Source organism: Athene noctua, chromosome 6 (assembly GCF_965140245.1).
Source record: "Athene noctua chromosome 6, bAthNoc1.hap1.1, whole genome shotgun sequence".
NCBI classification, from domain to species: Eukaryota; Metazoa; Chordata; class Aves; order Strigiformes; family Strigidae; genus Athene; species Athene noctua.
This window is the reverse complement of record NC_134042.1, coordinates 27801431-27822591: the sequence shown is the minus strand read 5'-3', so window position 1 is coordinate 27822591 and position 21161 is coordinate 27801431. Positions and strand designations below refer to the sequence as shown.

General features: G+C 42.8%; 1 protein-coding gene across 1 annotated transcript in view; it reads right to left on the bottom strand.

Moving 5' to 3' along the window:
- Positions 1-21161, bottom strand: part of ESRRB (estrogen related receptor beta) — a 91115-nt gene that overhangs the window by 58428 nt on the left and 11526 nt on the right. The gene's annotated exons all lie outside the window — the stretch shown is intronic.

Here is a 21161-nt window from a genome sequence, read left to right as displayed (position 1 = left end):
TCGCTCGATCAAAATGTTATTTTGCATTTCAATTACTGTTCGCTAATGCAACCTTCATCCCGCCAAGAGTGCTGCTGGCAATGACACTCGACCTGGCACAGGCGTTTGCAAGCAAATTCGGCAGCGCCTGCTGCAAGCACCTAACGGGATTACCAATCTCCATTAGATGCACAGAAAGAGAAGGAGAGGGACAGACAGTACTGGGCTGACAGACATGTGCAGAACAGAAGGTGTGAGCAACCTGGACAAGGGGTAGGGATAGGCAAAAGCACAAATCTATTTACAACACAGCTTTACCAAAGATTTTGATGGTAGGAGATCTTGGAAGCTAAAGACGCTCCCTCCAGTGGACAACCCCAACAGCTCACAGCAGATAGACTGAGCTCACTGTGTGTGAGCCATCCAAGAGTTCAGAGCAATGGGAAATGGAAATCAATGTCTGGTGACAAGTCAACAGTGAGTACTGCAAACCCATCAAGGCAAACAGGGTCATTCCTAAAGCAAGTTCTGGAGACTAGCTCCACCGGAATTCAGTTACCCCCAAAACGGGATGCAGGATGCTGGTGTAAACCTGCAGGGAGGAAACCCTCTTAGTCCTCACTGGATTCTTCAGTATAGTGGGAAGTGTGACTGCCTTTGGAGAATGTAGTAGTGATACAGCAAGAAAGGGGCATCCAGAGGTGTTGGTACGAGATGAATCTTTGGCAGGTAATGGTCTCTATTAATTCAGCACTGTACATCAGAGAAACCTTTGCCAAACCCCCAAACTGGTTTCACTCACAGCCCGTCTACAGTGGGGAAACAGCACAAATAGCAAGCTAGTGAGTGGCCACCAGCAGTGAGGTCAGGCATGACCATATGGTTACAAGACAGCTTCTAGTCCCAAGCTCTTCTGTTCATGTGATGTACTTTACCAGGTGGCTGGTTTTGCACCAGATTCCTACTGCATGATGCAGAATGCACCTTGGTCCCTTTTCTTTTTCCTACCCAAACTCCAAAATGAAATGTAACATGTATCACAAAATGACACAACCATTTACCAATGCATGCAAACTGTGGTCAGCGCTTTCACCACCTTCTGCAGAGTGTGTCTGTGTTGGACTTAGCTCCAAGGTGACAAGGTAATATAAATAGTCAAGAAAATGCATTTTTCTCAATTTCCAACGATCCTTTGACAAAGACCTTTCTCCAGACCTGGACAAATTTCTCACATTTCATTACAGACAGCATCCAGACCAAGACTGTCAGTCATCCATGAGTTAAAAATAAACAAACCCGTGAAATGCTCTGACATTACATAAATGAAATGCTAAGTATAACACACTGAATGAGATCAATGTGATGCATAAAGCCAGGATCTATAACTCCACAGACTCACACTTCATCTGCTCTGTGTGTCCAGCCTTGCAGTTCTCTCTGTCCTTGTTAAACTAAGCCTGTGTCCCACACATCCCTCTCTGGCCAGGTCTATACTGTAGATCTTGCTCTCTCAGATCTGCCTCTGTGCCCATCCTTTCTCTGAGTCCACTCTTGGGAGCAGAGTTTCTTGGAACCATTCTACACCTAGATCACATCTCTCCACAACCACTAGGCATCCATGCCCCAAACACAGCCTAAGGACCCACGTACGTGTTATCACTCTTGGTTGCTGGCTCTGTACTTACGACATGGAGCAGTGAAGTACAGTGTACTGAGTCCTTAAAATGCAGCCAAAATGTCTCAAAATCTAATTCCAGCCTCAGTGCTAATCTCATAGACTTCAGCAAGTCACTGCAGCTCTCCAGGACACTGCTTCCCCCACTGAAAAGCAGGGATATGGTCCTGAGTGACCTGCCTCTCAGGAACATTGTGAGAGTTAATCAGCAACTCTGACTGAAAGGAGGGAGCATGCAGATGAGTGTGCTAAACAGAATGATGGACAGATAAACCCTGTGCTCACACAATGGCCTCTGCTCCAGATTATCAGCAGAATTTGAATGTCTTTCTTCAGCAATGCAGCTCAGAGATATGCCTGTGTAAGTAGTCAGTTTTTTCCTGCATGCAAACGAGCCAGAGGAATAAAACACTGCCTTCAGAAATCTGTCTGTATTATATAGACCAATTCTGACCTCCTCCTACATCTGACTGTACTTTAAGCCCAGTCCCTTGTGACCCAGTCTACACAATAACCTTATCTCTAATACTGCCTAATCCTATCTCCATCTCCCTAGGTGCTATTTCACACAGCAGTTGCCTGCTGACCACACCTCCATACAACCCATTTTTCCATTCTCCTTCACAGTTCCACTTCACTATAAGTTTTTCATCAAAAATTCATTTTGTTAAAAAATGCTATTCTGTTTCATTACAGAACAAAGTCAATTTTGGCAATGTTTTGTACTGTAAGATTTCTAAAACAACTCTAAAGAAAATGAGATGTTTAATTTTGCTTTGTTCCAGCACTTTGTTTAGCCTGTCATGTGCTGTCTCGTGTTCACTGACTGACCAATAATCATGCATTGTTTCAAGAACATAATGAAACAAAATATTGTAAGTTTCCTCAAAATAAACTGTATTGGAATTTTCAGTCTGCTTAAAATTTCAAGTTGCAGCCAGATTTAGGATGAAATAACATTTTGAAACAACAAATATTCTGTGAAACAAGATTCTAATTTTCATGCAGCTCCACTCCCCGTATCTTCCACACAGCCCTCTGCTTGTGCTTTACTCATTTATATGCATTCAGAAACATGTATGTTCTAACACACACAGAAATGTTTTGACACTTCATGCTATCCTCTTTAGCCAGGCAGCACAGAGAAATAAATTACACTGTAATTATCTGAAAAGGTGGAACTCTACATAAAAGTTCTGGAAATTCAAGAGTACCATGGAAGCTGTGCAATCAGCTCATATAAAATGGTCATTCTGTATTACTCAGGGATTAACCATGTGTCAAGGAGCATCCCACAGCTAAAAATCAACCCCTTTGTTTTGAAAGCTGAGTGCTGCCGGAGAAACGCAGCTCTGCTTTTCCATCTGGTGCCATTTAAGCTTTACCCCATTCTTTCTGCATCACAGTGAAATCACTGGTGGCATATGATCAGAAGCTCCAAAACCCTGGCTCCCTATCAATGTACAAAAATTGACCTGGACATTTTATCCACTTTGATGAGAGCCTGAATGAAACTTCTTTCTCATTGACTCATGGCAGGGAATGTTACTTCTTAGCACCTCTGTGAGCCACAAAACAATGCTTCATTTTACAACCTGCTGAAGGGAGATGGTTGCAATTGACCATAAATATCTTACCTGCCACCTGAACCCTACCCAGCATTTTGTTGCTACAGTGGAAATAAATCACAAGTAGTTGGGAGAGTATCCTATCTCTTCATTTAAGCCTTGATCCAACTACTATTGAAATGAAATCATGATCTCTACTGATCTGAACAGTAACTGGATCTCAGGATCTGAAGAGGCATCCGAATGTTGAACACTGTAGCTATCCCCTCCCTTCACTGGCTTTCTGGAGACTTGTCTTCTAGTGTTAAACTACTCCTTCTTCAGATACACATTTATTTCAAATGTTCCCGGGAAGGAAAGCAGAACGAACAAATCTTTCCCAATAGAGTGCTTTCTTGGAAATCCCCACTTACACCAATAAACACCCTTCTCCTGCCAGTCACACTGCACAGATTGACAGCCCTACCCAACCATTGCAAATCACAGCGTACAGTGAATCCATTCACACGTCTCCACCTCCAGTTTACATCCACTAGACTGAGCATCCCTTTGCTGCCAGCTGTGACAGGCTTGTCCACCCTGTGCACTTCACTCCAGAGAGGAAATTCACCACCAACAGGCTCCCTAAGAAGGCCTCTCTAATAGGGATCCATTTATTTCCTTGGATTCACCCTAAACAGAAAAATAGCCCAAGCTCTAGGTGCCTCTGACAACTGTCCCGCTTGCAAAGAGGAGGTAAATCCTGTCCGTATTCAAGCAATTTTCTCACTTCCCACCTTCCCACCCTGGAAACAACATTATTCTCAAAACAGGACGAATTTAAGGAACCCAAACTGCAAATCAAAACAGCTACAAGTAGTAAAACCATCTCCCATGCTGCACTGACCACCTCCTCAGAGAGAATTCCAGTCCACAGGGTTAACACCAGCTACTTTGTAGGAAAATCACTGCTCATCCCAGCTACACTTGAACTGCCTGTTCTGATTTCCCAAGGTACTGGCTGCAGTGCTGCTCACCACTTGGCATTCACAGCAAATCTGGTACAAAATAGAATGGATCAGCAAGGGAGCCACAGAGACTGGATTGCAGTGCTGGGAGAGGTTGTTCCTGACTGTGCACAAAGCTGGTGCAAACATGAGCATCAATGTTCATTTTCCTATTTTTTTTGTGTGTAATTTTGCTGAGGTGTTTAAGTTTCTGACAAATCTGCAAACGCTTTAAAGTTCCTCTGTCCCTGCAGAACTGCTGGATAGAGTTTCAGGCCATAAGCTGTTGAGAGAGTACCTTTTGATATGCTCCTTCCAAATATTAAAAGAAAACTGTTGAATTGGGTACAGCAAAAAACCTCATGCAACTACAACACGAGATCCCTTCAAAGTCACTCATGACCTGTTGGAGGGATAGACAACCGGTCAGACATAGGACAAGGCTGTAAATATGAAGCACATTTCCTGCAAATCTATAGTATTTGATCAGTTTGGAAGACTAAAACAAAGACTGAAGTCGTTTCGTCCAGTTTCAACCATGAACAGTGGAAAACATACCTGATTAGCAAGAGCACTGGCTTGTAAACCAGAGACATTATTCAGAGCTTGTAGACTTCCACCAATCCAGATAAATGAATATTGGTCACAGCTAGTTAAAAAATAGCAAGAAGGCACATTTTAAAAAGCCACTCTGCATTACAACCCCCCGCTTCACATTGTGCCTGGAGAAACAGGAGCTGAACTAGCAGTAGAGAAGGAAGAGGAGTTATGGATTCTCATGTATCCCGTCAGAGCAGTGTTTATTCTAATCAATCAACTGAAAAAATAGCAGCTGAGAGTAATTATTAATAATCAAGTAAAATTGGATTATTTCTCTGCACTGCAGCGTTGTCTGGATGGGGAGGCTGGTGTAGAAATAAAGTTCATCAGAGCAAGCTACTGAAATAAAATTGCTGACCTCAGCAGTTCATCAGAGAAGGTGAAAAAAGGAACCTCAACTAGGCATATGGTGTACTATCTGCAGAGCATGAAGGCTAACAGAAATAATTATTGAAAAATGGCTGAGCTTAGGCATTTAAATCAAGTCATATATCCAGTTGTATATCCAAATGACAGTAGTAAGACCTACTGCCAAAGCCTTCCATTTCTGGGGTATCCGGGTTTGTGATTCCTCATTCCTGAAAGCACAGACAGCTCCCTCTTCCAAAATGCAATGCTTGAGAGGAAGGGGCTCAAATTTTCTCTGAATACATTGTGCCCTCTGTGCAGCTGTGATCTTGGCCAATTTTATACTCAAGCAATGGAATGAAAACATGTATCATAAACAACCACTATGCCAAACAGTTTGCAATATACTTGTCAGGAAATCTGATGTCACTCTGCCTAAAACAACCATTACAAAGAGATGGTCATATTCTCAAACACAAATACTGAATTGCAACTACAAAACATACACTTTTATTGCAAAAACAATGGCTCCGTCAACTTCATTCATAAACATACAGGTGCAACTACGTTAGTAATTTGTGTCCACGAATGCGTTGTCTATACAATCACATGTGCATCTTGTAAGTACTTTGCAAATACAATTTAGGAGCCTCCATTTGAAAATGTAAGTCAGGCATGATATTAATGGCCAGACTGGGTATAAACTAGTAAAGCTCCCTTGCAATAAATGGAATGGTACCAGTTTACAAAATTTAGGCAGCAAGTCCTAGAACACTATATTCCTGGCAAGAGGAAATACTACTGAGCTGCAAAGGGGATACAATAATGCTAACTGAAGGATGCAGAACTTACAAGTTTTCTGACATCTGTGTGTGCAGGACCTCGGCCATAAAACTGAATTAACACAGCAAACATTTTGTGTTTAACAGCTTACTAATTACATTTTCAAACTAAATATTTACTTCTATCTTGAGTATTTCTATAGCACTCAACAGAATCTGAGTTACTTCCCCATTTACTTAAACAATTTCTTAAATTAAAATAACTCTATTTAAAAGGGGCCAGGGGGAATCTGGAGAGTTTCTTTCCCCCTCACAACTGTTGGATCACACAGAATGCTACAGAACTTCCAACACATATCATACAGGAATAAGGGATCTGACAAGTGAAGGTTAGCTATAAAACAGGCTGTGGACGTACATACCTACTCCACTAAGTCTAACAATCCCCACAGTAGGCTTTTACGTATCACCTGCAGCAAAACACTGCTTTCACTGTCTCCTGCAAACACCAGTTGTGCTGGTCTATTTATTTGTTTCTAACAATTGGGTTTTTCCTGGTTCAGGAAGCAAGAAGGAAAGGAAAGACGTGTGGTCTAATTTTTTACTTTGTGTTGGATCAGTCCTAAGAAGTTTTGATAGTGTGGATCATTTATCAAAGCAAAAGCATACTATTACTTCTGCAACGTTATTGTCTGCTTTAGGCATCAGCCCACGGACCAGGATGAAGGAGTGGTAAGAGGAGAAACAGAACTGGATAAACTGCACCTCAAGTTCACTGTTTGTATGGGAAGAAGGGGTTAAACCTGCTTTGAGGTTCACTTTGTTCTCCATGGTTTGTGCAAGACCAGTAATCAATCAATCTTCTCTCTTTCCTCTTTTTTTTTTTTTTTTTCCTGGGAACCACTGCAGGAATATCATGCCCAGGTTCCTTTTTAAATCCACAACTCTTCTCTGTCAAGTCAATTCTTCCCATCCTCCTGCAAGCCCCCCCCCCCCCCCTCCCCGAAAAGGGTCCTTCTGAGCTTGTTTTGCTAATGTATTCTTAAACCAAATTAGGGGCTCTGACTCTCGGTGAAGTTCGTGAGTTAGTTGCCGTGATGCACTGAATTAAAGATACCATCTTGGACTCAAATCAGATTAGAGCCCACACACACACATGCAAAAGCCCACTTTCTAATCAATTTTATAAAGGGCCTTCAGCAGAGATACACTAATGGTATTGAGCTAAGATCTTTAAACTAAGTCTGCAAGAAGTCTGCAGAGATAAAACACACACTGTATTAAAGAGAAAGCTCTTCACTGTGCCCTTCCCACCAAGAACCCTGTGCACATTGGAAGAGCACCTCAAAACGCAAACCAGCTCTTCTGAACCTAAGATGTTCCCTCCTGTCCTCCTCTCTTGTCTTTCTCCTTCAGACCTTTAAGTCCTTTCTTTCATTCACTTCCTAGCAAGCTGCAGCAGAAGGTCCCTGCACAGAGGGCAGAGGAGACAAGGGAGCTACAGAGCCCTGGTATGTGTTCAGAATTAGATATAATGAGAACATGTGAACCCTTTTAGGCCCGTCTCGTGAATCGATAAGAAGTGGGCAAGGTGGACAATCACCTGACCAAGTTCAAGGGGAGTTCCTATTTCAACACAGGTGCCCTGCAGTCACACACAAGACGCTAGGCACTGCCCTGGTGCTTGGCATGTGTAACTTGGATGTCACAACAGCCGCATCCTGACAGAGATGTGACAGAGTGTATGGTAAAGGGCTCTCTTTAGAAAGCAGCAGCTGTGCACACATCTTCACATTCTTCTGTCCTCATCTCTCTCTGTTTAGTAGTGGAAGTTCTCATCCATGGCAGCACATTTCCCTCTCTGAAACCAATGTCCTGTTTTGAAATGTGGCACCCAGGAAAAGAACAGCAAGAGGACATAAGAAAAAAATGTTGGGTAGGGTTGCCCACAGAAGATGACTGAAGGGGGCAGAAAAGGGTTTATAAAAGAAGCTGCATGTGATAATTTAGTAGCCCGGCTGTTGCTCAGTCACCAACAGTCAGAGGATAAAGCAATCTGTGAAGACTCTGGTTTTGCAAGGTTTTCTGCATCAGATTGGGGAGTAATATTCTGTTTTAATATTTTCAGTAAAAGCACCTCAAAACATTTCAGACACATTATAAAGCCAAGTCTCAGAACCAACATCAGTCTTTATAACTGTTTAAGATGCTGTTTCTAACAAAAGGACAAGAGGACACTTGTGAAGGTAATGGAAAATCACTTAAAAATTGAAATTCCGCTTTAGCTTTGAGGAAATATGCTGCTTGGATCCTCAAAAGTTCTCCGATAATCAGAATGCTCTTAATTTCTGAGACTCTGGCTGTCAAACTGAATTGTGACATTCTGCATATGCAGTAGACTCCCCTGTAAAGCCTAATAAAACTACATCAATCACAAAATAAATTTATCTGACTAACAACTAGCTAACATACTCAGAAGCCTAACAATGCAATAGAAGAGATCACTTTAACTTTCACAGGGCCAACCTTCAACAGAGGGAGTCTTCCCCTTGGTTTTTGGACAGGTGACAGTTCCTAGAGCTTGGAAGGACACAAGTGGTCTGTGGCAGCAGAAAAAAAACCCAACTATACTTTTTAAGAGGCTGTAGTAACAATTTTCCAGGAACTTGAGCTCTGCTCACTGTCAGCACAGAACAGAGTAGGTGCCTTTTCAGTACAGAGACCACGACTCCCAGCCTGCTACACTCTTTCTTCATCTGCGTGGCTCAGAGTAAAACCTGTAGTTTGTATGAGCTGCTCCTTCATATTTACTGCATGCGTGCATGCAGGATGTAATCCAAAAGCTGTATGAAACCAGCAAGTGCCCTTCAGACCACAGCCACCATCCCCATCAGTCACCCTCTCACCAACTTTCTATAAACAAAGGGGACCTCAGCAAGGGAACTGTGGCAAATAGGGGGTCTGACTGCCCTGCACAGAAGCCTTGCTGAACAAAACTTCTCAGAGCTCAGATGGGCTCCACTTTCCCTGAGACAGCTTCAGGCCTCACACCACCGTGGAGTTTTACAATGGTCCTGTGCTGAGTATGACGCCAGCTTTCAATGCAATTAACCTTTCCAGCCTAATGAAATGGCTCTATTGGCTGAAGTGGCAGCAAGGAGCCCCTTGACTCTGGCAAGCTCCCGAGGATGGGTTATCGAGGTTGCAGAGCATTTTTGCTCCACTTCTATTTGCAGGCTGCAGCTAATCAATGCCAGACCTGAAAGGAGTAGGCAATGCCAGCCCCAGCATCATACTCCAACATCATATTGATCCCTGGGAGAGGGGACTTGGGTCTGCGCCCACTGATCTGCTGTGTCACAGGCATCGTTCTTCCAGGAATGTACCCCGGCAGCAGAAGCACACAGGTGGGAGAAACGGGAAAATTCCTCAGATGGGAAAGTGTAAGGGCTACCCCGGAGGCAATACAAATGCAGGAAGCTGCCCTGTGGTTGTGGTTTAGGAAGAACCAGATCTGGGATGGAGCCTCAGGCTTTTGTGTTGTTTTATTCTCCTCAACTGGAATAAGACAAGCACAACTGCCCTCCCGTGGGGTGGGTGACAACTGCTCTACCCTGAGGGCTGACACTTCTGAGTCATTTTCCTCCTTTCTAGGTATTGAGGTTTGGGAAGTGGTGGTGGTGGGGAAGGGGTGGTGTGCAAATCTGGTATTACCTGATAATACCAGCAAGCACCCAAACATACACTGCATGTGGAGGGAGGGAGAAAGCAACAGGGACCTCTGTCTCCTACATCAAGCCATCCTGCCAATACAGCTCATGATTTCAGTCCTGGAGTCCTGGAGAAGTGCAAACCTAACCCACATTTGCCTATGACTTTAATAGTCTGTTGATATTTGCCCTGCAGTCTATCCCACTTCCTTAATTTCAAGCCTCCCACAGAGGTGTCACCAAACAACCAAAATTCTAGAACCTAAATTACATTCTTGGAAAATTATTGAAATGGCTTTAAAATAAGGAAATTCTGCAAATAAAAAATACTGTTTGTTTTTTGTTTCAGTTTTTGGGGTTATCAGACTTCCTTCTGCAACGCTGAGAGCAAGAAATTTAAGAAACAAAACCATAACTTGTACACCACTTCAGAAAAATAGGCCTCATCAAATATTGCAAGACTACAGACTCCTCCTTTCTCCATTTGTTGCTTTTTTTCTTTCAATAAAGTTTGCTTTGCGCTGTTTAGCATCATTATTTTCGCACACCTTCCTCATTCTCTTTTACCAATCATTACTGAATTTTTCAAATACCCAATGTATCTTCCAAACAGATCTAGCTCAAACTCCAAAAATCCACATAACCCCAGAATTTTTTTCAATGTTGCCATGTGATAAAGATATAGGTAAGGCACTTTCAGGACTCATCTCTGTGTACCACATGAAACTCTAGTTACTTTTTGCATACTCACTCACTGAACCATAAAGAAAGGGGAGAAGAGCTACCAGTCAGTAGGAGCTTGGAGATGTGTTGTCCATGTGCACCTTCCACTGGGAGGCTTTCTTGCTTTGTGTGTAGACCTCACGGAGCAACATACACTTGCCACAGAACCTCAGTATTCAAAGGCAAAGGGCAGGAGGCAGAACATGCATATGGAAAACACACTGTAAAGAAATTTAATTCTTGTTAACATCTTTAACAATGCTGGGTTATGCACATCCTTTGCTGCATCCAGTAATGTCTACTTCACCTGGAGGTCAGTCTGGAGCCTACTATTATACAAGACAGCAATCTTTGGATAGAAATTGCTGAGGTTTTTTTTGAACTTTTGGCTATAGGAAAGAGTAGTTGAAGAAACCTAGACCTTTGCACATGAAAGGACAGTCTTCTCATACCTGTCATGTTCAGTGATGTCTCAGCTCTCAAAGAGCAATTCCCACCCCCCACCCGCATCATTACAGAAACAAGACTGTCACATTTTAGCTCTAGTGGGTGTTTCAGGACCACTAGAACTGAATCCAACATAGGGAAAAGGATCTCCTATAACCCCAGCAAAACACTTCATACAGGTAGTGTTGCACTTCAGGACAGTGACGTGTGGTCCCATTGTCCTTGGAAACTGAGGGAAGGTTGCTGGATGTTGCCCTGTCACAAATAAAGGTAGGTGCTACTGGTGGTAGCAGTTTCCAGATAGGTGAAGATACAATGTTAAGAGTTGAAACCACAGCCATTAGATGCTGAAGGAGGGAACATGAAGTAAAATTTCTGTTCTGGATGCAACTAAACTTCGCTTGGGTCTGAACAGAACCATACAGTTGCAGAGCACATCAGAAAAATAGATGGTGAACAGAGATTATTTGAAGACTCCCAGTTCAGAGATTTCCAGTGTCAGCCATCCACAGGCCTTATTCTCTGGTACTGGTGCCAAGGAGAATTTCCTCATTGGAACTTTGCTTTTAAAGAGCCTTTGGCCACTTGGGTCCTAAATTTGAGAAGTAAAGGATGGTACTGCAGAACTGCCCAGGAGATAAACCTGAAAAGTAGCTTTGCCCTACTTACTGACCTGGGAAGTAATTAATCCATCAGTATTGTCTGTCTTCCAAGTTACAAAGCTCCCCAAAACAGCAGAGGCATGTAGCATTCACATTGGTAGAATTCAAAAGCTTTAACTCAGCCAATCTGGGGCAAAGCAACACTGCAGATTAGACTGATGTGAGAGGAGAAACAAAACTTCAGTGACTCAAAATGGCATGTGATGCAGTCCTGGCAAGCCCCGGATTTCACTAACAAGACAGAGCCAACCCAGGAGAAGATGGGAACAATGGGAAATGGGGGGATAAAAGAGGCATTAACTCTCTGAAGACTCCAAAAGGTGGCAGAAAAGAAAAATAGAAAAATAAATTCCAGTAACTGTGAATTAAAGGCAAGCTGGATCAGACTGCAGCAGATGTGCCTTAAAAGCAGAGGGTCAACAGGTAAGCAGAAGTAAGAAAAGTACTTTATCCTTTATGACTTTGTCACAGATTAGGAATAGAGGCAGGACACAGTGTGATATAGATGCTGCCAGGGTGAAAAGGTCTTGGAAATTAGTACTTATGTACGCAGTGCAATAGACTGGGATACACTGCAATACTCCTCTCAAAGGAGCATATTTTCCAGAACTACAAAATGCACTTATCTCCAATATCTGAGCATGCAAAACAGGACCGCCATGTGCAGTGCAAATTTATCTATATGCATATAGTAACATGCTAGGAAAAGAGGCAAAGGAGTCTTTGCCATGCAGCCAAAAAGTCTGTGTCAAGGTACCACTGATGCATTTGCATAGCACATAGCTTTCACCTTGACTACAGAAATTTAAGGTAAAGGGCTCAGCACATGGCACCCATCTTCAGGAACTTCCTTCCCACCAAAGCAAAAATGGAGAACAAACTAATTTGTGGGATGGTGACTGGGACAGGGCAGGTTGTATTATTAAAGGCATTATTCTCATTATAAAAGCACTTCACAGATCCAAATCATTAGGCAGTGTACTATGTATTAAAGATCTTTGTCTATAAGAACTTGCATTCCAGAGACAGACTAAAAGAAAGAAAATGTTTTGATGCACAATTTAGAGGTGGAGAGAGAATCAGAGACTTGGAAGTGTTTGCTCAGTTCACCTATGGAAGTTACAGAAGAGCTGGGAACTGGACTTTGATCCTGATCCCAGCTTTAGACCATTCAGCCTCCTTAAGGAACAGAAAGTGGGAGAGCAGTTTAATCACAGGAGTTACTTTGCCTGCTTCCAAGAGCTATGGATATACTTCATTTATTGGTATGGACATAGTATCACAGAAAGAACAATCTCTTTCTAACAAAACCACCACCACCAAAAAACACCGTTAACATCTGCAATTTTTTTTTTTAATTTGCTCCAAAACTTATAGTATAACTACATTTGAAGAGATTTCAGGATTCTTCTTCTTTCATGATACATGTTTGCTTTGATTTTACTTCATTTATTTTAAGAGAAAGACCATTTTCTCTCAGAAATTACAACCATGCAAGGACAACTCTGTTTCATTTCAGTGGAACCAAGAAAAATAAAGAATCGATTTTCTCAAGTTAAAATTTTTCCACTGCCCGGAGGGTGGGGGTGGGGGTGTGAAGTCCTAGAAATACTCCCCACTCACTGGGAACATGAACCAGACCGCAGAAGGAAGTTCTGGACAGGAGAAACATTGGTTTGAGTGTCTGCAGGAGAAGGAAGGAAACAGGGACAGGTTCCCTCCACCAGGTCAGAGCATTAACTCTGCACTCCACTCTGTGAGCACTGCAGCTAGGCTTTGGGGAGTCTGTGCTGCCATCTTCCGGGATGCTCTCATCTTTCTGTGACCCGAAATTGCAAAAGAAAGAATACAAAAAGGGGAGAATTTCCACAAAAAGTAAGAAAAAGCAGAAAGATATATCAGCTATGCTCTTGTCCCTCCAAGATTGCTGGTTGCCTTGTCTTGACTAGCTCATGGAGAATCATTGAAAGTAAAATTGGGAAAGCCAAGTAAATCCTGCTTAGTCCATATGCATCTCCAGGCTGCAGTAAAGCTAACTAATCACTGGTGTTTACCCCTGTCTGATTTCTCCCTTCTCTTCTAATCCAGAGCGGGATTGGGTGATTATTCACTGAGCCTCGATGGCAGACTGTCAGTCGATGCTAACTAACTGTCTCCTTTACAAAGCAATTTCAAAGAGACAGAGGGAGAAACCCTGACCTCTTCCCACTGGGCTGCATTAAAATGAAACATTTAATTGTGTGCCCACATGGTTCTCAAAGCCCTGTTTTGCAAGAACAAATCACAGGTATCCCAAAATCTCATGTATATGTTGATTTGAGATGCTGTGGGGGTAGGTGCTGAGTAGTAACAAAGGTAATTGAAGAGGACAAACCAGATTCTCTCTGTTTCTGATCTAGCGGACATGTACATATCTCAAATAATTTTAAAGTGCCTTTTGATGTGTGCAACTCTCCCTTTATTTCACTACAACCCATTCCACATTGCTGTGAATTCTTTGTTTCTTCTCTGAGTTCTTACCTTGTTACACATACCTTACATATTTCAAATTGCTTTACGGGCTCCTGGCCACAGGGCCCTCATGGATCAAATATTGTACAACAAAATACTAACTATTAATACTGTGGTTTCAAGTTGAAAATCATGCCCGTTCCCCAGTTGCTACGCTGAGACAGGACTTTCTCTGCTAGTCATAACACTGACTGAATGGGAACCATATTCTTCAGATCTCTATTGCCCTCTGGCCTCACTATCCCCACGCCCTCAGTAAATGTGACTACTTCATCTTCTCAATTAATCTAAATGACAAAATAAGAAATAATGTTTTTATTCAAATTAAGAACCAAGTATTTGCTCCTATATGGGTCAGTATAATCGCTGAAGGTTACAGATATAGAACAGTACTATTGTGTTTTATTAACCCATTTTTGTTTAAAGCTTTTGGCTTTGTGTTTTATTTCACCTAGGACACAGTTATTACCTCACAAAATGGAAGAGTTCCTTTTTTATCCACTCTGGTCACTGTAAAAAAAGTATTAAAAAGTTATGATTTATGGTGAATAAGAAACAACATGCAGCATCTTTACCTACAAGAACTTCAAACTGCTACTCAAAACTGTACAGATCGTTTCACTCATCCCACCTCTGAAGCCTAATGCAGCAGTTCTTCTGCATCATACAGCCAGAGTTTGAAGGAAAAAAAAAGCCTGTCCTATTGAAACTATAATGGAAAATAAGGAACAATGTAAATGTCTGAGCTAAAATTTAATCAGAACATTGGTATCCACCAAATAACCAATACTGCAATGCCATGATGGGTGCCAGGGGCACAGAGACAACCCTGGTGCCAGGTTGAAGTGCCAGCTCTCAGAGCAGAGAATTCTTCATCTGCAACATCAGCTCTTGCCCTGCTTTCCACATTTGCTTGTTTGCCTCCTGCTCAGCTTTGCTAACCTGCAAGAACAGTCAGGACCACAACTTAGCGTGTGAATGAAAGAGGAAGGAGAAAGTAAATGGTTTGCTCCTAACTGCAGAGACTCTTACTAAAAAAGTTGATTGAACAGAGTAGAAAGTTGTCGTTTTGCTGATAGATTATTTTAAAGCCATTCAACACAATTTAATAGACAGTTTCTTCTCACATTGTCTTGGCCCTTTCTGTGATCCATCACATGCACTCAGCTTGGTCCCTCTGTTTTACCCTTTCAAACACACACCTGCCTTCCCCCAAGCCATCGCTCACTTCAGCCAACCAACTGGCTGACACTGTCTCACAGCCAGTGCCTGTGACACATTCCTCTGCAAGACCTACATCTACTGAAAACACTGGCAGAAAGCAACTCACGAATGATGGGTGAGATGTGCAACAAAGGACTCATGCTCTGTCTTTTCAAAATCTTTACAAAACATAAATGCACTCACAGTCTATAAAATTGGACAGATTGTTTTTCTTTTCCCTGGTGCTGGCCTGCTGCTGGTCTGGGAGAAAGAACAGAGCTAGCAAATCCTTCATCTTCTCAGCTTTCTGATCACTGCCTTGGTGCCTTCTCTGCCGATTCCTTTTCCTTTCCCTATTCACACCACACTTTCCAGAGCAGCACCGTGTTTGACCACACCTCTAACAGCAGGTAGCACACTGCAGCCGGGGACCTAGGAAGAGGCATGACCCATATCATCCTGGGGTGAACCTGCAAATCTGCTGCTCTGTGCCTCTGAACCTCCATCCAAAAGGAGATGCAGAGGTGCTGCGGAGGTGTGTGTCACACCAGGTGTGTGGATGCTGCTGCAGAGGAAGGTATGAAAGGAAGCTCCGGAGGTAATAGCAGTGGCTACTGCAGGCCACCGCAGAGAAGCATGAACAGAGCCAGCGGGAGACAGCTTATCCATGCTGTGCTTTGGTCTATGCAGTAATCTCAGCCTCTCACTTTCATGAGTGCTAAATTCACACAAAAATGTTTTTTTTAAAACCCACCACAGGCGATTAAGCTGTGATCTAGATTAATTAGCTGCCATATTTCATTTTTAAAATCAGAACTGGCCTGTGCTGACACCAGGGAAACTTATAGTATTTTTACTCATACCTAACTGCCTCTGATTTTTCACGCTGCCTAGAACTGAATGGCTGCCCCCAGCCTCACTTACCCATGCCAGGCAGTTGCCTGCACCCACTGCTGGAAGCAATTCTGCTGCACCCCTGGAGCTGAGGGTGGGGGACCAGTGGTCTCCTAATGCAAGCGCTGATCCTGGTACAACCTGCATGCCCCAAGTAGTACTGCTTCAGTGTTGAAAGCAAAAGATTGATGAACTGTATAATGTACTTTTACTGCCGCTAATTTTTCTGAGTGCTGCTGTTTGGTGTCTCCTGGAGGCCAACAGGCCCCTTTGGCCACAAAGCAATATTTACTCCATCCTGGCAGCTGGGCTGCTGGAGGCAAAAGATGTGCCCTTGCTCCCCAAGTGATAAGCAAATATCAGAATGCACATCAGGGAAAGGACATGTCTAACAGAGGTTCAGCATCACTGCATGGAAACATGGTTCACCCGCCACCTCCTATTCTTGTGAAAATCTTTCACTTTGCACCTTTAAATCCCTGTAGAAAGCAGGGGATAGGCAACAACCTTGTTTAAACAACAACATGGACTGGCTTTTCCAAAACTAGTTTCTGAAGTGCTAGACTCTCCTGTCCAGCACTACACTGCTCCTTGTCCATAAAAACTGTAGCTCCTCAGAGCAAATGCTGTTCAACCCACCTCCACAAAATTCCTTTCAGTCTTGATGACACTTTAAATAAGTGTTGGCTCAATAATCCCAATCCCAAATCTACATCTCCTGCTGGAATCAGGAATTCTCTGAGGGATTTAATATGTTCATTCAGCAAGTTCACACTTCTTTGAGGTTGTTTTATGTACTGCCTTTACAGGAGGAGTCCTAACAGCATCCTCCTCAGCCAAGATGATGCTGAGACTCAATTCAGCAAGAAGCACCTCCTGCAACCAAGATGGAACTTCACAGGAGATATCCTTACTTGCTTTAGTACAGACGGACACACACACCAGGTGTGTAAAGGGTGCATGCATAAGGTGCATTGGTCAGGTAGCAAATCCATTTGCACCAAGAAGTAGAAGACAAACACCATATAACTCTCTGTATTTTCATCAGCATATAAAGTATTTATATGAAATATCAATGCAAAATATTGCTCAAAAACGTAAAACACAGAACTCGCCTTTCCTTTCCCACCTCTATGTACACCTGCTACAGCAAGCACTGCACAAGAGCCACCAGAACAGGAACTACAAAGCAATGCCATCAGCCCGTGAACTTTTCAAGCAGAAAAGGTGTTGCCATGTGCTGTTCTCTGTTCCCCCCCCCTCCTCCCCCCAGCAGAAAAGACTTAAAATAAAAATAAAAGTTGGGAGAAAGTGACACCATTTCCTGCACCACACTGCCAAGAGCCAACAAGGAGGCAACAGGTAAGCACCCTGTAATCCTGCAACACAGCACAAAGACCTGAAACTGTATTAACAGCCAGCAGCAGCCAGTAAAACAGGCCAGAAAAATTTTAAAATTTTTCCCCCTTTTCCAGATGACAGACTGTGTGAGCTTTTTCTCCCAGGGATATTCTGTAATATCTCTGTCACAACGAAAAAGGTCAGCTGAGTTTCTCCTTCTTCCACGCCAAGGCAGTGTTGCTCTAACTTGCCCCAACCAATATACAGGACTCCACTCCCATCCCACCTCACAGCAATGTGTCATCCCTGCCTTCTCCGCTCCCTTGGAGCAGAAGTGCAGCACAGGCCTCCTACCAGCTGCTAATGTGCATCTTTCTTCTCTAGTTGCAGGGATGCTGAACACACTGTAATAAATCTCCTTATCCCAAGGGAACAGTTCTCTCTCTTCAGGCCCCATGACATTACACACAGCAACTCTTTCCAATGTCAAAAACTCCATTTCAAAGCTCCTCTGCCCTCTGAAATATCCTGCTGCCCTATGTCTCATCACCTCTCCCTGGCGCAATTTGCTTCCAGCACCACCTGGCTTTCAGGTTCCCCAGAACGGGTGCAGGAGGCAGGCTCTGCTTTCAGCCAGTGACAGGGGCCACAATAGGGCTGTCAGGTGGAAGGGACCTGCGTATCTGTGTGGGCAGGCTTTACATACGTGCCTCTTCCTCACCTCACAAGGATGTTGCTGATAACTTTCACCTTGTAGCAGAGAGACAAACAAGAGTCTGCAAATCTGAAGGAAAGCTCATTTCCAGTCCAGTGTCTATACAGTACATACTGAATTAAAAAGCTGCGAGAGAAACAAAGCAGTAGCTTTGCAAGGTTTGACCTCAATTTTAAAGCAAATTCTCATTCAATTTTAGCAACAAAACCTGTGCATGTGCGAGCAAAATCTTTCTTCCTCCTCTGTGATCTCTCCTCCTAAAGCTGTTGTATTCAAATTCCAGCTTTCTGCAGGAAGAAATAGCTGTGTGTTTTTAGTGTCTGTTCTGTAAGTTAAACAAGTAGTAAGAAATACGTACGTGTTTCCTACCATGCTTCAGACATAAACCTTGGTCACATGGCAAGACACAGCCACAGTGACTAGACTGCTGTCCTTGGCTTTTCAGTCACAGTCTGATTTCGAGCTCCACGACACAGGTTCTGCTCTTGCCTGTCTTTCCTCCAGCTCACTATCTTGAATCAAACACAGTTCCAACAGTATCCAGTGGAATTATACTGTTTACTATCCAAAATGGTCAAGATCATTCTGAACCATTAACTTTCCTTTGGATCGCTTGTCTAGAGCAGTAGAGTATTTTCTGGCATTGCTTTTTGCACTTCCTTGAAGCATCAGAGTTCTCAGGATACTATGGAATCAGACAGTGCTAAACTTAGATTTCGTACCGACTGGGGATTATCTGGGAGGTTTCGCTTAAGGCACAATTTGTTACATTTGCCTTCTACTTTTTCTTGATTTTATCTATTGCTATAAAAATGCAATTGCTGCTCAGCTTGACAGCATTATATAGATACCTTAAAAGGAGCTTGAAACCAGAGTAGGATCTCTTCTTCCCAGCTATCTTGTTCTAGTCTTCTTTCTCCTTTTCACAGGTCTTCTTTTTCCATAGGTTTCATCCTTAAAACTTTGGCAAAGGCCATTCTCATCTGGAGCTCTCTGGAATCCTCCACATGCTGGAATGCTTCTTTGGAGCCCTGCTTTACTCACCTCTGCTGTGTTTTTATCCCGATAATATTCTTTGCAACTTCAGCGAGTTCACACTTCACCTCCTCTCACACCTCATTTGGCATTTTGTCCTCTGTGCATTTTAGCAATGCATCAAACTGCTCCCCGATTACCACTATGTAGCCTTCTCCAACATACTCCAAATTATCCCCAAAGGGCTGAAAAAATCATTTCATGCATTAAAAGCATGAAACATGAACTCTGAAAGAAGCAGCCAGTGATCTGAAGCACTAACAGCACCTGGCAGAGTTTTCCGGAAGGAAAATGACTAGTTTCTGCCCTTCCCATACAAAGCTTTAGTCCTTTATTTTCCCCCACTTCAAAATGATTTCTTACACTGGTTCCAGGTATATCTTCCTCTACTGTGATGTTGAACTAAATGGCTTAATAGTAATCTTGTGTCAGTTTTACACTGGCATATCCCATCTGACTTTCACAGTTACTTGTCATTTACACAAGTAATAATGACAGCAGATTCAGATCCAAAGTACTTTTGAAGGCTGTTTTAAAAAGCAAGTTCCCAAACATGCTCAAAGCTTGTGGATGGTTTCTTCATCTTCTGGCTTCTGCTTGTCTAGTTTCCCATATAAATTCTTAACACCAGCCTCTTCCTTCAGCAACAGTGACAGCATTTCATGGTTGTTAGTTGCTCGCAGAAGATGAAGTAACCCGATATAAATTACCTATTGCTGCAAGTGAAACACAACCTGTTAAGCACAGCAGTCACTCCTGGAAGGCAGCAAGTACTGACTACATTATTACAGGCAGAAGGTTTTCTATCATGGGAGAAGTCATTTTAATACAGCATCCTCCTCAAAGATTTTTCTCTATGACTATTAAAGGTTTTTTCCCTGGTTCAGTAGTCCGTATCATGAACAGAGTCAAATCCTCATCCTAACTCTCACATTGGTGATGTACCAAAGATACTGTGAGACCACTCAGATGTCATTCTCCCAGAAGAAACCAGAGACAATAAGGATTGAGAACAGGGGTAAAAATAATGGCAACCCCCAAATGAATGGACTGTTCCCTGTTAAATCTGCATTTAATTGTTGCTCACTGCTATTAATTTACCCTGTTAAGAAAAGAACCCTGATAAACCAGCTACTAAGAAAAATATAAAGAGGATATTTGAAACAAATATCTCTACATATTCATTATACTGTGATGTGGACAAGCCGTACTCTAGATGAGAAATGCCTGTATCTCCTGATGAAACACAACAGATGCTCTTGGTGAACCAAGTTGTGAATTTTAGAGCACATACCTGTCATTCTTAACTCAGGCTGCAAGAGCCTTGCAGTTATACTCTCAGCTGTCAATAACCTACACAAGTGACATCAAGATACACTGCCAGGGAGCCAGGTAGGGGATACTTCTCTTCCACATAGGTTTAACCTAAAAGTATCTAAAATTTCTATGTGTCACTTTTATTAGGAAGAGACTGACAAACTAGATAGAGATTTAAGACACCATAAAACAATTGAGTAAACTCATGTATGAGGAAAAAAAACCTCAAGGGGCACAACATGAGGGTACAAACTGAAGCCTAGCAGGGTCTGTCTGAACATAAGGAAGCACTTTCTCACTGTGAGGGTAACTGAGCACTTGCACAGGCTGCCCAGAGATGTTGTAGAGTCTCCTGTCTTGTAGATATTCAAGAGTCATCTGGACATGGTCCTGGGCAACCAGCTCTAGGTGGCCCTGCTTGAGTGGAGGGGTTGGAACAGATGACCTCTAGAGGTTCCTTCCAACCTCAGCCACTTGGTGATTATGTGAGAAAGTAAGAGATTGTGTCATTTATGAAACAGTATACAAAGACACAAAAGATGCACTCATAAAGACAGTAAAGTATTTCTCAAAGACTTAATGAAATTCATATGGGAAACACTAAGGTTTCTCTTTCCTCATCAAGCTTCTTTACCACGAGATCTCCACACATGTTGGAACTGCTC